Source organism: Meleagris gallopavo, chromosome 5 (genome assembly GCF_905368555.1).
Source record: "Meleagris gallopavo chromosome 5, MGAL_WU_HG_1.1, whole genome shotgun sequence".
Lineage (NCBI taxonomy): Eukaryota > Metazoa > Chordata > Aves > Galliformes > Phasianidae > Meleagris > Meleagris gallopavo.
Genome location: NC_139408.1, coordinates 6164166 through 6180142, shown reverse-complemented (window position 1 = coordinate 6180142; position 15977 = coordinate 6164166). Strand labels below are relative to the sequence as shown.

The 15977-nt window shown below is 48.9% G+C and overlaps 1 protein-coding gene across 16 annotated transcripts in view; it reads left to right on the top strand.

Moving 5' to 3' along the window:
- Nucleotides 1–5145: 5145 nt before the first annotated feature.
- Nucleotides 5146–15977, top strand: part of DAGLA (diacylglycerol lipase alpha) — a 60138-nt gene continuing 49306 nt past the window's right edge. For 4 of the 16 annotated variants that reach the window (XM_085226024.1, XM_085226016.1, XM_085226011.1 and 1 more), the window contains exon 1: nt 5463–5906. The gene's annotated coding sequence lies outside the window, so the exon portion shown is untranslated. Of the gene's footprint in view, nt 5294–5410; nt 5907–5926; nt 6205–6245; nt 12484–13329; nt 13471–13519; nt 15861–15977 lie in introns of those variants that run through there. The other 12 variants (XM_085226025.1, XM_085226013.1, XM_085226026.1 and 9 more) reach the window with 9 other exon arrangements.

Below are 15977 nucleotides of genomic sequence, written 5' to 3'. Positions count from 1 at the left end.
ATGCCTGAGCTGATGGCATGTGGCACAGTGGGGGCTGTGCCCATTGCACCCCCCTTGCTGCAAGGGGACAAGATGTGTCTGTGGCTCCTCCACCCCAACAGAAGCACCAGGAGGGGACAAACTGGAGTATGGTTAGCCCATGGCATGTGAGCAGTGTGAGATAATATATCTCCTTGGCTTGCCAAAAAATTTGTTTGTTTGTGTGGGTTTATCTCAACAGCAGCAGCGGCAGTTTGGCACGCAGTATGCTAGCTGCTGACATGTGTAGCTACTCTGAGCGGTGGCTTTGTGGTGGGGCTGCCTACACAGGCAACAGAACAGGCAAGCTGGTGCCCATCCCCACCATCTTCCTCCTCCCTGGAGACCTGTGGCAGTTTCACACCAGATGCGGAGCAATGGTGGCATGTTCTTCATCCTTCTGAGCTCAGCTATCCCCTTGCTTCTGTCTCCAGCTGCTGGGATTGCCACCAGATGCCTGGTTGGTGCCCTTTTTGGGTACCTGCTTGCTGAGCTCTGCAGCTCCTCAAGGACCTTTGGGGTGGCTCTCAGTCCTCCCAGTGCCCATGGTGTGGCAGAGCCCTACTGTGTTTTTCAGTCTGTTGTGTTACTGGGTGGTGGGACTTCAGTTCACGCCCTCAGCCCCACAGCTCTGCCTGCAGCACCTCTCCTTTCCAATTCCCAACCACACAGAGCTGTTCTCAGCCCCACAGCACTGCATGGCTCAGCCTGAGCTCTGCTGCCTGTGCTGCCAAAGCTTTTTTTTTGCTCCTCAGCTCTTCCCTTCAGAGACTTGTTTACGGCCCTCAGGTGCTGACTGGCTCCTGGCACCTCTCCCACCCCAGCAGATGACACTGCAGCAAAGCCGCTCGCCCTCGCCCCACTCCTCCTCGCCCCACTGCTGCAGTTTGGGGACATGTTGGCATGGCTGCCTCTGCAGGGAGATGGGCTGGAAAACTCCAAGAGCCAGAAAAGACCTGGCACTAGCATGACAGCAGTGAGAAGCCAAGAGGCTCAGATGGTTTTAAATGTCAATGAGAGGTGCGAATGCATCTCGGAGACAGCATGGCCAGGAGTGATGGTGTTTTGCAGACAGCCACTTTCCCAGAGCCAGCACTGCCTCTTTGGGCCATGACTTTACCCTGCCTTGTGGCATGGTGGTGACAGGCACGTCAGAGGACTGTGCTGTGTCCCTGCCCTCAGTGTGATGCTGGGCTGCAAGGGCCAGAGATCCTGATAAGCTGATGCGTGTCTCCTGTGGCTCATCTGACCTTTCCCATTAATAACCAATCTGCACTGGCACTCAGAGGTGGAGGAATGTAGTAGCTATCCTCTTTCTGATGTGTATTTGCTTGCTCTCCTCTGCCACTCTCCTAAAAAGAGTCTCCAGGTGTCAGTGAGTTCCCATGCCAGCCTTCTGTCCCATTTCCCTTAGTAACCACTTGTCCTTTTCTCCTTCATTGGGAATCCAAAGCAGATTCTAACCACCAGACCCTTTCTCTTGGTTCCCTTTGCTCTCCAGATCATCCCTGATTTGTCACTGTCCTCACTTCAAAGTGCAGTGTCCTATGCAGGGGACATACCCTGCTCACGCAGCTCCACTTGCTCACATTCCGGGAGCATTCAGGGAATTCAAAACCTCATTTGTAGGGATGCGGCTTTGGAGAAGCAGAGCTGGAGCTGTGATGTGTTAATCTGACAGCTGCTGCTTTGGCTAATGATGTGTATATTGAGCTGGTAACTTGCAGAACAAAATTGCAGCAGTGGAGGTGCGTGGGCACAGCTGGGGCTCAGGCTGCTCGCAGGTCCCCGTCTCTCAGCACTCACACACCCAGCACCTCCACACTACCTCCACACCTCCTCACTCTTGCTTCTCATGCTGCATTTTCTTCCCAGCAGAACCAGGCAGAGGAATGTGGCACTCTAGAAGTGCACATCCACCCAGGAGCCCTGCTGCTTATCCAGGCTTCTTGGTGCTTGTTGGCTCTTCCAGCTGGCTGGCTGTGCCATGTCCCAGAGGAGACCAAGGAAGGAGCAGCTGCTTTTCTGCCATCAGAAATGGGTTGTGGGCAGTGAGGGCAGTTCCTGGAAGCCCCTCATCAAAACCAAGGCCACCTGAGGCTTTGAACACAGCTCTGATATTGCTGCTGCTAGAAGTATGGAGCAATCTGTGTTGGAAGGAGTGATGCTCTGTTACCCATACCACTGGAGCGGCAAGAGAAAACTGGGAACTTCTCTGTGAGATAATTATTCTGGGACATAGATCTCTGTAGCACCACTTGTGTTACCCCAAGGCCCCCCTTCCACCTGCATGCTGGGCTGCTCACACAGACTGGTGCAGCTGGGAGGAAGTGGCATGAGCTGGGAAGTACTCTACGGGCAAGAGCAGAGATTCCCCCTCCATCTGAGTGGAGCTGGGCTGAAGCCAAGTGTGTTGGAAAAGTCTTTGAGGTCCTTGATTATGGAGGGGTGGCCTGGTGTGAAGAGTGGGAAAGGAGCCAGGAGAGAGGCAGAGAGGAATCCCTGATGTGAAACCTCTTGGCTCAATGCAGCCACACTAGCCCTCCTGATGACCACCTCCAGAGCCAGCACAGGTTCCCAAGCTAGCAGAGATGAGAGTGCATTTGGCTTAATGGAATTACCCTGGTGCCCTGGCTCCATCTGCTGATTTGAATTGCATTTTGACTGATGTCCACATGAGGCAACAGAGGAGCAGTGGCATCCTCCACACAGCACCTGCACCCTCTTTGCAGTGCCTGCATCCCTCAGTGGTACCTGTGGTCCCTTCTGGAGAGCCTAGGAGGCTGTGGGGCTGCTGGCTGAGCACACAGCAGGCTCTGTACTCTCTTGCCACTGCTTCTCTCCACCACTGATAGGCACAACACAGCTGAACTGCAGACTTTTCTCTCTTGCTGCTCTGATTGCCATTGCAGGAAGCTTGCAAGCCAGCAGCAGCTTCTTCCTGGTAAGCCCATAGGCTACCTTCCCACATTTTGTATCTTAGCTGGTGTTCCCCCTGCAGAGCCCTGGGAAGACACTGGCTCTCTGCTTGGGGGGTGAGTCCATCCCATGCCCCTAAGGCTCCTGATAAAAATTCTGATTCATTTCTGGAGCTACCTTTCTGAGAGAGGCTTTAACAAGGAGGATGGAGCCAAGGGCATTTAAGAGTTGAGCAGTGAGGAGGAACAAAAGCAGGGCAGAAAAAAACTGCTGAGATTGAGGGTTCCTCCAAGAGGAGAAAGGTAAGTTACCATCAGCCACCAGCACTGCTTTCCCCACCCAAAGCTCCCAGGAGGGAGAGCCCACCAAAAGCTGTGGCCTGGAGAAGGCCCTGAGTATTGCAGGCCAGCCTCAACAGTGAGGAAAACACCACTTAAACATTATTTAATGTTCCTCTTCAGTGGAGATGGCTATTTACCAGTGAGAAATTTTGGGGCTGAAGAGTCACAGCTTGGGTAATGCTGGATAATGTCCTTGGAAGAGGGAAGTGCTGGCAGGATTTATAGCAAGTCTTTGGGGCTTGGCTTCCATAGTTAGATCTGGCACAGATTTAGAAAAGCAGCTGGAGGATGAGTTTGTGCTTGGAATCATTAGCAGTAAGTGTTGCACTGAATTGCTGAATGCAACCTGCGGGAGAAACAGCTTCAAGGCTTTTGTCAAGGCCAGTGCAATAACTGAGCACACGCGTATGTGACAGATGCTCCTCACTGTGTGCAAAGAGATCCTGGTCTGCCCTACCCGATTTTGGGAGGCATCTGAGCTCCAGAGCAGCCTGCAGCCCTCCAGTATGACATGACATGTTAGGAGCCTGACTGTGTGCTTCCAGCATCTCCAAAATGTCTGTTTCCAGTGCCCCATCAGGTGGAAGCTGCTGTTTTTGACCCTCAACACCTCTCCAGAGAGGTGGTGGCTGGGATTACAGCTCCTTCTGTGTGCATGGAGGCTGAGCAGCTTTCCAGGGAGCTCTGGAGGTGGATAGTGAAGGACCTGGTGCTCACAGCGGAGGAGGAGCTCCTGAGCTGGGCAGAGCCAGCCTAAAGGTGCTGGTTTTGAAGCACTTTGGTGGCAGATGATGGAGCTGACATGGTGGTGGAGAGCCAGCAGGCTGGGGAAAGCACAGACAGGCACTTGATGCAATGGAAACGGTAGCCAGGAGATCCTATTGCTTCCATTCTCAAAATTGTGATGTTGTGATTGTCTCTGGCATTGGCATCAGTGTGGTGTTTCTCTGATTTGCAAGTCGTTCTCGATGGAAATGCAGTTAATTCCCCAGAGTGAGACACACAGCTGGTGAGTGCTGGGATACATCCCCCGAGAGGGACATTGTAGAACATTGTGGATGCCCTGCCTTGGAAGTGCTCAAGGCCAGGTTAGATGGGCCCCTGATCTGCTGGGTAGCAATCCTGTCCACAGCAGAGGGTTGGAACTGGATGATCTTTAAGGTCCCTTCCAACCCAAACCATTCTCTGACTCTATGAACACTGAAGCGAGGCTATTGATCATTTGCTGGTGATGGTCCACCTTCTTGCCCTTCCCTTTGAATTTAGCTGTGCCCAGCAGAGCTCTGGGCTGGTTTCTCTCTGCATTTGGCTCAGACATCCTGTGCCATCCACACAGCTGGGATGATCACCTGGTGATGGAGTTTGTTCAGACCCCTGAAGTGATCTCAGGGCAGGTCCAACCTATACATGGAGGTGCACCAGGCACAAGGCTGGGTTATGGGATTTAGCCCAGGGACTGAAAAGGAGGCAGACGCTGTCACGGAGTCCTCTGTGCTCTCAGAGGATGCTAACTAGGATTCCTGTTGATATTGTTTTGTTTTTCCACTGATGACTTTATTGCAATTCTCCTGGAGGAGTTTGGGGAGCTGAGGTGAGCATAAGCCCAATTTAAGAGCAGTGCAATTGGATGTGCTATATCTGGGGGTAGTGGTAATTTAAACAAATGTAATAATAATGATAATGATGATAATGATGATGATAATGATAATGATAATAATAATAATAATAATAATAACCAGCCTCCTGGCCCAGGCGTGGCCGCTCCCCCAGCGCTGCAGGAAGGCTTTATTCCCGCCAGGGGGCGCCGCCACCTCCCCTACCTCCGCGCTCCCCTCGGCAGTCTCCATGACGACCGCTGGCTGCGTAGCGGCCCTTACGAAGCTGACGCAGTGGGCGGCCCGGCACGGGCGGAGGCGGTGTTAGAGAATCGGGGGGCCGGGAGGCCCCCGGCATGGAGGTGGAGGTGGAGGCGGCGGCGGCGGCTCTGGACCTGCGGCGGGGGAGGCGGCGCGGAGGTGAGGGCGGGCGGCGAAGAGTAACGGGCCGGCAGAGAGTAACGGACCGGCAGAGAGTAACGGGCCGGCGGGGGCGGCCCCGGGAGGGGCAGGCAGGCAGGCAGGCAGCGGCAGGGCCTCACGGCGGGTGGGGAGGGGAGGGGAGGGGAGGGGAGGGGAGGAGGGGAGAGAGCAGGGCAGGGCAGGGCCCGGAGGGGAAGGGAGGAGGCCCTGCGGCAGGTGCCGGCCTGGGCGGCCTCCAGCCCTTAGCACTGAGGTGACTGGGGCTGGGGCTGCGGCTGCTCCCTGCTCTTTGCTCGCCCCCGCGTTGCCGCGTCCCACCGGCTGTCGCTGCCGCCCTTTGGCTTCCAGCGGGGACACTGCTGCGATGTGGCTCTATGGGAGGAGCCGGTCTCTTCCCGCAGGCAGTTTCGGGGGCACCGCGCTGGCCGTGCTGTCGCTGCCCGCCTGGAGGGAGGTGGGCTGAGTGCTGTGGGTGTGACACGCGGGTTCCGTCTCTCAGCCTTCGTCATATCTCCACAGGGACCGGCGTCTGGAGAAGTTCCCCAGCACCACGAGTGCTCCTGTGCCATGTGTCTGCCACAGCGGGCGACCAGCCCCGTCTGTAGTTAAGGTCAGAGATGTGCCTGCTTCTGAAGGGATGCGTCACCGAGGTGTTGTAGCCGGGGCGTTGCCGGGCTTCCAGGATCCATGCTGTGAGCGTTGTGGGGATTGCCGCCTGCCTGCCTGTGTGCTTGGGACGTGGGGAGCATGGAGCTGGTGGTTGCTGGCTCTGCAGGTCCTGGTGCACAGAGCCAGATCTGAGCGGGAAGGTAGACTATACACTGGTGTAAGTGTCGTGTCTTGGAAGCTGATCCTTGATGATCTGTTGGAAGAAAATGGTTCTGTGTGAAAGTGCAACCTCTGCCAAGGTGAGATTACAGGATAAAAGCCTGCATTACCTGGAGGTGTGTGGCTGCATCCTGCTGCTTTCTGGTTGAGTGAGGAGAAGCTTCAGAGATCCTGTGGTCGGGCAAAGTGTTTTAAAAATAGCCCTGGTTGGGAGACAATGAAACTGTAGAAAGTGTCTTCTGCAAAGCCAAATTCTTTAATCTCTGGCTTTTATGACATCTGCTTTAGTGGAATGGGTGGTGTGTGGGGAATTGTCTAAACCATTCAGGGGGTTTGTGTGAGATTGGAGAGGAATTGGTCACCGCTGGAAAGGCTTTAAAATAGAGAACGTTATCTAAGTGAAGCTATTTGTGGTCCTAGGTGTTAGCTTTCTGTGTCATAAAAATTGCATTGGGTTCCTAAAGCTGCTGATCAGATTACTGCTCAGCCTGGTGAATGTGCAGGCAAGCAGCCCTGTGATGGTTAATGGGCAAGATCCAGAAAGAAACACCACTGTAGGTGAGGGATGTAGTATGGAACTTCTGTAACTAAAATTCAGAAAGGAGCAGGACAGATTCCCCCTTTTGATCACTATTTGGGGCTCACCAAACAATGCTGTGTTTGTAAAACTTTGCTCCCTTTGTAGTATGCTGCAAAGTTCTGGGCTTGGTGTTGTGAACTATGTACTGGTGCACCAACCTTGTTAGCGCTGTTCTATAAAATGAAGTTTGATGAGAGTTCCATTTTAAGGCACTGGACTAGATCCTTTTGATCGCTGTCTGCAGAATCATATCAGAGTTCTTAGAAACTGGGATGTCTGTGGCTTCTGATAGCTTAGTCGTCACTGGAAATGTGCAATTAAAAGGGCAAACTTCCCTCTGCTGTGTCTGCCTGTTCCTCTTTTTGAGCCCTAGGAAGGAACAGTTGTGCAACACTGTGAGTGATTACAATTAAGAAAAGTGAGAAGGCCAGAAATATTTATTCGGTGGGAATGGAGCTTGCATCCTTGAGATGTGAGCTTTAGTCTTAGGGTGTTGAAGATGCAGATGTTTTAATGGCTTTTTACAGTACCAAAGACAAAAATGGGCACGGGGTATTTCAGGTGCAGCCTCATCATAGAAGTGAATTAATCTTGAGACGGAGTCTCAAAACTAGGTCACTTTGGTTTCTGTGTTACAGTAGAATTGTATGAATTTTCAAATAGGATTCACATGCTCCTTCCAGCCTCCATGACTTAGAAAACTCTCCAAAAGCAATGCAAACATCAGACTTTTTGCTTTTGCAGATGCCTTTCAGGCAAGCTGGAGGCCTGCAGAATTGCAGGACTGCTAACATTCAAGAACATAAACCCCAATATGCTTGGTAGGCTACTTGACTTTGGGAGGTGAGGGGGGACTTTGAATCACTTACGGCCTTGCCTGCAGTGTCATGATCTTTTTTACATTAATTTGGAGGGGATTCTGTTCTCTCTGCTGCTGGGGGAAGGATGCTTGGGACTTTTTCCTCGCACAGCGAAAGTTTTTACAGCTACTCTAGTAATTCAAGAAACTGCTCTGGTAGTTTCTGTGATGGGGAATCTGCCTGTGCCCTTATTGTTGTCTGTGAAAGCTTCACTTTTCAACTTGCCACCCAGGTGGCAATTAGTAGCCCCTGCTTACAGCTGATGATCAGATTCTGACAACGATCCAGATGGATAAGTACCTCCTGAGCGGTATTCAGCAGCAGTTTTTGAGGAAGTTATGTTCAGTAAGGCGGCCATTGAGATGCTTTAAGCAGTGACGTTATTTTCATCTGCTTTTAGAGAGCTTTAGGGCTGGTTGATTCTTAGAAGGAAGACTTAGGGGTTTATGAAAGTGCCCTTTATCATAGAATCATAGAATGGCCTGGGTTGAAAAGGACAACAATCAGTTAGTTTCAACTCCCCTGCTATGTGCAGGATCGCCAGCCACCAGACCAGGCTGCCCAGAGCCACATCCAGCCTGGCCTTGAATGCCTCCAGGGATGGGGCATCCACAACCTCCTTGGGCAACCTGTTCCAGTGTGTCACCACCCTCTTTGCGTTATCTGTACTCTGACAACGGGACTTGTGAGATATGTGGATAGCTTTGGGATGTTTATTCATGCTGGAACAGATTCTTCTCGAGTAAATCAAACTTTTAATTTGAAGCTTTGTGTGGGTATCTTCTTTATTCTGCACTGTACATACATGATAATGGCATTCAAGTCCATGTCTGCCAAAACAAACATGCAGGGCATGTTTTTCATGGTGGTGGGAATGTCTATAATACTTGAGTTAGAACTACATTCCTTCAGCTTCAAGCTAACACTTGGTGGCTTTACTTTTTCTGAAGAGAAATCTGAGGGAAAAACCTTAAAAACCTCCCTGGAGCAGAATCTATCTATCTAGCTGTGAGCTTTTAAATGTGAAGAAATGGGAGTTAAGGAAAAAATGGGAAAAGTTTGTCCAGTGGAAACCTGAACACCTAAATCTCACTCTGCTCTCTGATAGTACAACATGCATCCTGTCTCCTCTGAGTGCAATTGCTCTACGTATGATTCTGTAGTACAAGATGCTAAGCACTCTTCTAATCCTGCTGGCTTGTTTGAGTGCCTGAGTTTGTCATGTGGTGCCTGGCATATGGATCCAAATGCATTATGAAACTAACATACCCTTAACTGGTCTGCTGGAGAAGGCAATTAACTGTTTGCAGTGCTATTGCAGGCTTTGAAGGAGCCACATACAGTGAAGTAGAATGTCCTAGCATAAAACATACACAAAATTTGAGTTTGAATGCAGAACAGAATACTGCTGTACCTTGATGATTTTGAATGAAATTCCTACTGAGCATTGGGGAGGAAAAAATGTGCCCCCTATTTTCAACCATTTATTTCTTCATTTCCATTCTTTTCCTTCTTCCTTGTTACCTTTTCTTCTGCCCCATCCAGTGAGAGGAGTCCAGGTCCCTTACCTCTTACACCTGATGCACTTGAAAAGATGACAAGATAAAAGATTAAATTAAAAAAAAAAAAAAAAGAAAGCAGATTATCTTCACCTTCCTTGCAGCAAGAGTAGAAAATCTGCATTGCAAGCAGAGTGTAGGGAGTTTTGCTGTGTGTTTTTAACCCCCAAGCTTCCAGTTTGCCCGTAGGGGTGGGAGGGCACTGATGGCCCCCTGCAGGATTCTTGTTTGCTGCCCTTACTGCTGCGATGCCTGACTTGGTGCAGTTTGTTGACATGTGAGATGGGAAGGTTTGCTTGAAGCACCTAAACAGTGAGGCTGTTGTGTTACTGAAGAGCTTAGAACTACACTTGCAGAGCGAGAGACTTGCTTATGCTGAGTTTGTTGCTGTGAGATTTTCTTCCTCTTGTAGCGATGCGGTGAGATGATTTTATCCAGTGCTTATAGATGCAGGATGTAGGTATAGGAGTAATTAACTAGTCAATAGTACCATAAATGTGTAGGTGCTCTAAGCCTTTGCTGTGTCTTTCTTGTGTACCTTCTGTTTGGTTTATTGGCCTAGAGGGATGGTGCATAGCACAGACCTGCGGGGTATCCTGAGCTCAGATGCAGGCAGACTGAATCCTGTACTGGATAATAGGAAGAAGTGGCAAAATTCAGTATCTTGCATGGTGTTCTTGCAGTAAGTGCCATAAAAAGGGCAGGTTGCTATGGATAAAAACTTGAAGCACGTTTCTCCCCAGAACGTTTTTCTCAGATTTCTTATGTATAAAGTTGGAATTCACACAGCTCTGCATCTTTCACGAAGAAAAATAAAAATTATTTGGCACAGTTTCTGTAACATGCTTGCTGTGTTTACAGCTGTAGGTAAAGCCTCAATGTGGTTTTAGAATATAGATGCCAGCTCAGAAGTCTGAGCCTCTGGAGGCTTGCTTTTTCCCCATGTGATCTGCCAAATGATCTTGCAAAGCTCTGCTATTTTCTCTCGTGGGAAATTAACTATTTCGCTTCCCTTAACACAGGAGCAAGTCACATGCTTTTTTTGAGTTTGCAGTATCTCAGTCAGCCTACGACCGTCCTAAATAAAGAAATTCCTATCTTCTGTTACCTCGCATACTGTATTACTGGATTGTATCAGAAGTGTTTTTCATCCAAATTCAACCCAGGCTGGATGTGACTCTGGGCAGCCTGGTCTGGTGGTTGGTGACCCTGCACATAGCCGGGGAGTTGAAACTAAGTGATCATTGTGGTCCTTTTCAACCCAGGCCATTTTGATTCTATCTTGTAACTTCTCTTTATGCACACTTCTCTTTGGCACATCCAAAATGGATATTCTTTCCTTGCTGAAATTTAGCTCAGATGTCACTCTTTGAAATTCGGAGCAGTCAATGAACTCAGTGCAGCTCTCCATTGCTAACTGACTCAGGAGCAGTAAGTGGACAGCTTTGCTGCTTGCTTGCAGCAGGACGCAAAACAAGACCTCTTTTGGAAGCGCATTGGCTGAAGAATGTCTGCCTCAGCTCTTCTTCTCTCCATGGAGGTGCCCAAAGCCAGGCTGAATGATGCCCTGTGCAGCCTGAGCTGATGGGAGGCAGCCAGCCCATGGGCAGGCATAGGGCTGGGGGAGCTTTTAAGGTCCCTTCCAACCTCAGCCATTCTATGATTCTGTGAAGTGGAGAAGTTTTTCTAGCCCAGCAGTCTGTATGTTGTGTTCCAGGCTCTTCCCTGCTGAGATGATCTGTCTTTTAAAAGGTGCAAGTGCATCACCTCTCTGCCAGACCGAACCTTTTACACTATAGTTCTCCTCTTGTTACTGTGCTGTCTCATTCTGTTGTTTGTCACCATCTCCATGGCATTCAAGCGTCTGCTAGTGACAACCGCTTCAGTAAATGAGAGCATTCAACTATGAACCTCAGCCTCTGTACTTAGAGGGATGGCGTGGCTGTGGTCCCTGGTCAGCGGAAATGAAAGTTCCAATTTGCTCTATTGAATGGTGGGTTGGCTTATTCCTCAAAAGAAAGCAAAGAAGCAGCAATTTGTGACTTCTGTTACACTGTGGTGGATGCTCTTCCCTGCGCAGAATGTATGGAAAGAAGTGACAGATTTCTTCAATGACAGATTCTCTATATGAATGCTACGCGATTGCTCTTCTACTCACCTTTGCCATTTTCACTTATTTTCCAGTAGAAAGAGGCTACTTGCTCTTTCAAGTCCTCCATCCGAGGTTAATATGAGGCAAAAACCACTTGGCACACGAACAATGAAGAGCACAGGGAGAGAGAGCTGCTTTTCCTGAGATGTCTGTGTTCTAAAATGGGAAAGAGTCCAGCTTTCCTCGAACCTCAGTGACATGAGTGGGGTGCAGGGCAGAATGCCCTCACAGAACTGTGCCGGTAGAACTCCACTCTGCAGGAAGCCCTGTTATTCTTTCACCAGAATCCCTTTCCCCTCTGAATTTCCTACTTTTCCCTGGTTCAGTACTGTGCTTTTGGAAACAAGTCTATTTCCCTGTTGGTTTTTGGGGACAGAAGAAAAAGGAAGATGTCTTCTTTCCAGCTCTCTAAGAGCAAACCTTTCGGAGTACCTCAGGAGCCACCATCAGTTTTAACTCAGTGGGAAACTGGGACATTCGCAAATGGAGAGCTGCCCTGGATGCCTCCAGATTGTCCTAGCTTAGAAGAGGCTGAGAGAAAGCTCTTAGCTGGGTGCATGTAGTTGATTAGTTAATTGTTTATCTTCTTTTTTATAGGACTCCAGCTCTCTGCTGGTGGAAAAGGGGATTTATCAATTCTTTGAGGCCTTGCTCTCACTTTGGATAAAGGTGGAGGAGTTAGTGCAGGCCGTTTTTGGGGTGGGAACCATACAGGGTGCTGCAGAAAGGGCTCATTCTCCTATGAAGGGGTGGCTGAGAAGGTGTTGTATCTCAAGTGCCTCACAGCGGCTTCCTGCTGCTCCTATTTACAGAGTTGGTGAATTGGGAGTGTGTGGCATATGAGCTCTGTGCAAATGCTGGAAGTGTCAGCTGTGTTTAATTAGTGCCAGTGAAGGGAGGTGTGTGAGCTCGTTGAGGGAGGGGTGGGTGGGAAGCCTGAAAATCCTCTGTGAGGTGGGCAGCAGGTATTTGGAGAAAGGAGAGATGAGAGATGGCTAGGCGCGCTTTTGCAGTTCTGTAACCAAGTGTGCAGGTTTGCTGGACGTGCATTTGTGCCGGCCCTGAGTGGCTGGACTTGCACTGAAGGGAAAAAACAACACAAACCATGCTCTTCACAGTGTGGGAAACATTCATGTCCCTGATTATCCTGATTCCTCAACTATTTGCTGCTTGGAATGTCGTGAAAGCCTCCTGTTAGGAACTCTGAGGTTGGTGAAATCTTTATTCTTTGGGACGCACCATGTGTATTTTGTGATGAACTACTCTGACCGGGACCCAAGAAGATGGTATTACTTCAGCAATAGTGTTTTTCCTTCTAGTGGAAGCAGTAAAGAGCGGTAAATTGAGCGTGCTGCTGTGTGCCGTTCATCTGACCCAGAGCTTGTCTGGTTCTTTATTCTCCTGTACCCTTTGTGCCTGTGGGTATGGAGGAGCTTGGGGTGGTTGGGCGACGTTAAATGCAAGTCTCAGACAGCAGACGTTTGTGGGGACAGAGATTAATGAACAAAGTGTTCAGTATCGAGGGCAAGAAGAGGAAATGAGGCTTTGTGGGACTTTAACTTCTGGCATGACGCTTAATGAAAGTCTGTTAAGAAGTTGTTCTGTATTTTGAGGCTGTGCTGCAGAACCGGGGAGGTGAAATAACAGATCTGTTCTGAGGTATTAATGCTATTAATGACTGGTCTCTCAGAAATATTTCTTGTGTTAAGAGGGTAGAAGGAAATTCACTGTATCCTCTGAAATGAGAGCGTGCACATTCATATAAAGTAAGATGTATGACATCTCCTGGGTGCATGGGTGCTTCTGTTAGCTCCCCAGACTGAGGCAGGTTGCATGGGTGAGCAGGGGAGAAGATGGAGTTGCTTAAGGGAATGTGGAAGTTGGCGGCACTGCGTATCTTGTTCTCTGAGCTCATTATCCTCTAAGACACTAATGATGTTCAATTAACAAGCCAATGGCCTTTATGTCCCAAGATGCCATAATATTTATCCTCTGAAAACTTTTGCTTTTCCAGTTGCTTCTCTAGCTAACTCTAGCTAACTAATTTGTTATAGACAGAAGACGACTTGACATCAGTGTAATGGATGGGTTTTTAATTGAACAGAAGATGGCAAAAGACAGAAGGCTCTTGTCTTGCTTCCCACCTAACTGTGTGTGCAAGGAATGAGACCTCACCTGTGTGATCACAGCAATAGGTGGGAAGGCATGCTTTTTGGAACATAACAGAGTTAAGCAGAATGGGGAGAAATGGTACTTGTTGCTTTTGCTTGCATTTTATGTAGCTGCTCTGTATATCGTGGTCATGAAATGAATTTCTTTTGAGTGCAAATGCAGAAAAGGATGTGGCTAAAGGAATCAGGAACCTTTTCACTTCAAATTATCTGATTTATGACATGAAAACTGCCATGTTCACGTAGATTTGTTTTGCAAACTGTTCAACTGGAAGTTACCTGGTGTTATGCCAGAACACTCCCTTTGGCGAGCGTGAGAAAATACAGCTCTTCAGCCTCTGGTCTAAACCATGAGGGCTAAACACTCCTGAAGAAAGAGCAAGTTGAACTTTCAGTACTTTCAACAGGCTTCATTTGTCTAACACACTTGATTTCCTTCCTCAAATATTAAACCTTTTGGGTGGAGAGTGTGAGCGAACCCCCTGATCCTTTTCCTGGTGTGGACTACTTGGTCATGCCAATGTGCTCACAGCTTTTGCTTTGACAGGAGGAGCTGCAGATTGGTCTCCTGCTGCTGGAAGTGCCAGACTCCCACTGGGCAGTGCCGGAGGGCACCATGCTGGGACTCTTGCTCATCACAGCCCAGAGAACCAGGAGATCCTGCATTGCAACAACGTGCCTGCTGGCTTCCTTGTGCTTTAGGTGAAGGTTGTGATGGTTGCTTAGCAGCCTTGCACCCACCCAACTACCTCTCTACAGGAGTTTTCCTGAAGCGGGTGCTTGATAATGAAGTTTTTGTTTAAATTCTACCTCTTTGGAGAGGTAAAAATGGCAGGTGCCAAATAATCAAGGAGGATAAGAGAAAGGTCTTTGACTCAGTGACCCTCCCTTTCTGGAGGGAACAAGAGTGGAAGAGATGTGTTATCTTTAGCTCTTCTTCAAATATGCATAATGTTCCTGCTGCAGAGAAGCAAGGCTACCAAGACTTCATCTGATATTTCTGCTATTGGGAGAAGAGATGAGGTTGGAAGCAGTTGTGGCTGTTAGGTTCCTATGGGAACAGAGAGGATATGCAAGGGCTTGAGTTCTCAAATCTAAGGGGATTTGTCAAGAAAGGTGGGGAAAAGATTGCATCTTTGATTGGAGTGGGAAACAAGCATAATGCATCCTCCCCTAGCCATAGTATTTCTTTGCTGAAGAGATGGGATTTTGTGCAGTGTCCTCAAGGCTGCCTCGCTGGCTCATGGCCGCAGAGTTAATTACAAGCTGGACAAGGAGATGCATGAGCCTGCCCTGCTGCTGTTTCCTAAGTCAGCAGCTCAGTGCCCTTAGCGTGTGGGGGGCAGCAGAAAGGCTGCATATTTCTGCTGGGTGAGAACTCAGGCACCCCACGAAGGAGTGGTGCTTGGGAAGCAAGGTTAGCAACCTGGTCTGAATGAATGTTCCACATGAAATACTTCTGATTCAACTTCTACCTCTACACTTAAAGCAGAGCTCATGTTCAGGGCAGAGATGGCTGTTTGGTGTCCACTGTAGTGAGCTGCTGCCTATTGTTCAAAATGCAGGACTTGCCATGCTCCTGTCCTTTCTCATGCTGTTTTTCAGCTCAGTTCAGTGCAAGGCTTGCACCTGCTTGGGGGCAATGCCTTCCTGGCTTCTGCTCAGCACCAATGGCTCTTTTAGAGAGAGAATTTGGTGGCTTTTGCAGTTTGTCACAGTAGCTGAAGGCTCAGGGAAAGAAGGCGTTTGGATATTAAAATGGATCCTTTTATGTGAGTAAAACCCATCATTTTGCACTTACAAAGTGCACTTTGATGTTGCTTTCACACATGCGTAATTTTTGAGCTGCACATCCTGGTTCTTTGACCTGTAGCAAAGTCAACACAATTTGGCCCGTGACCAAAGGCAGTGGCGTGGCTCACACCTGGCTCTGAGCTGCAGGGGAGTGCAGGGGTGTTCACTCCTCTGTGCTCAATGGGAACGATATCATTTCCTTTTAGTCCTTATGCTTTATGTTTTATTTGCACAATAAAAAGCAATTTGAGTTAAGTTATGTGTACAGAAAAGGTTTTGAGTGGTTCATTTAAAGGATAGCTCTGCCTTCTCTGCAACCTTATGCTAAGGGCACCTACTGAAGACTTGGAGCTATTTAAAGAACGTGACTTCAGCTTCCGTGTGGAGGGAGGAAAAACCCATCCTAAAAATACTGTTCTTAACTGCGACAATCAGCAGCAAATCTTGTCAGATTGCACTGAAGCTGACATGTCCTGAAGCTGTAGGCACTTGAAGGAAAATTGGAGGTGGCTGTGTGCTTGTGGCACCTGCTCTGGTGTCTGGCAGGGGTAGATGGCACGGGGTCACCACAGCCCTGCTGGCAGCGTGAGCAGAACTTGATGCCTGGGTGCTGTGTTAAGGTGGCTGGCTGCTGCTGACTCAATCATTGACTTCTTTCCTTCCCTCCTCCTGATGTTTTATTTCTGGATTCTTTGACTTCTGTCCTGAGAAAATTACTGTTTTCTAACTCTTATCCA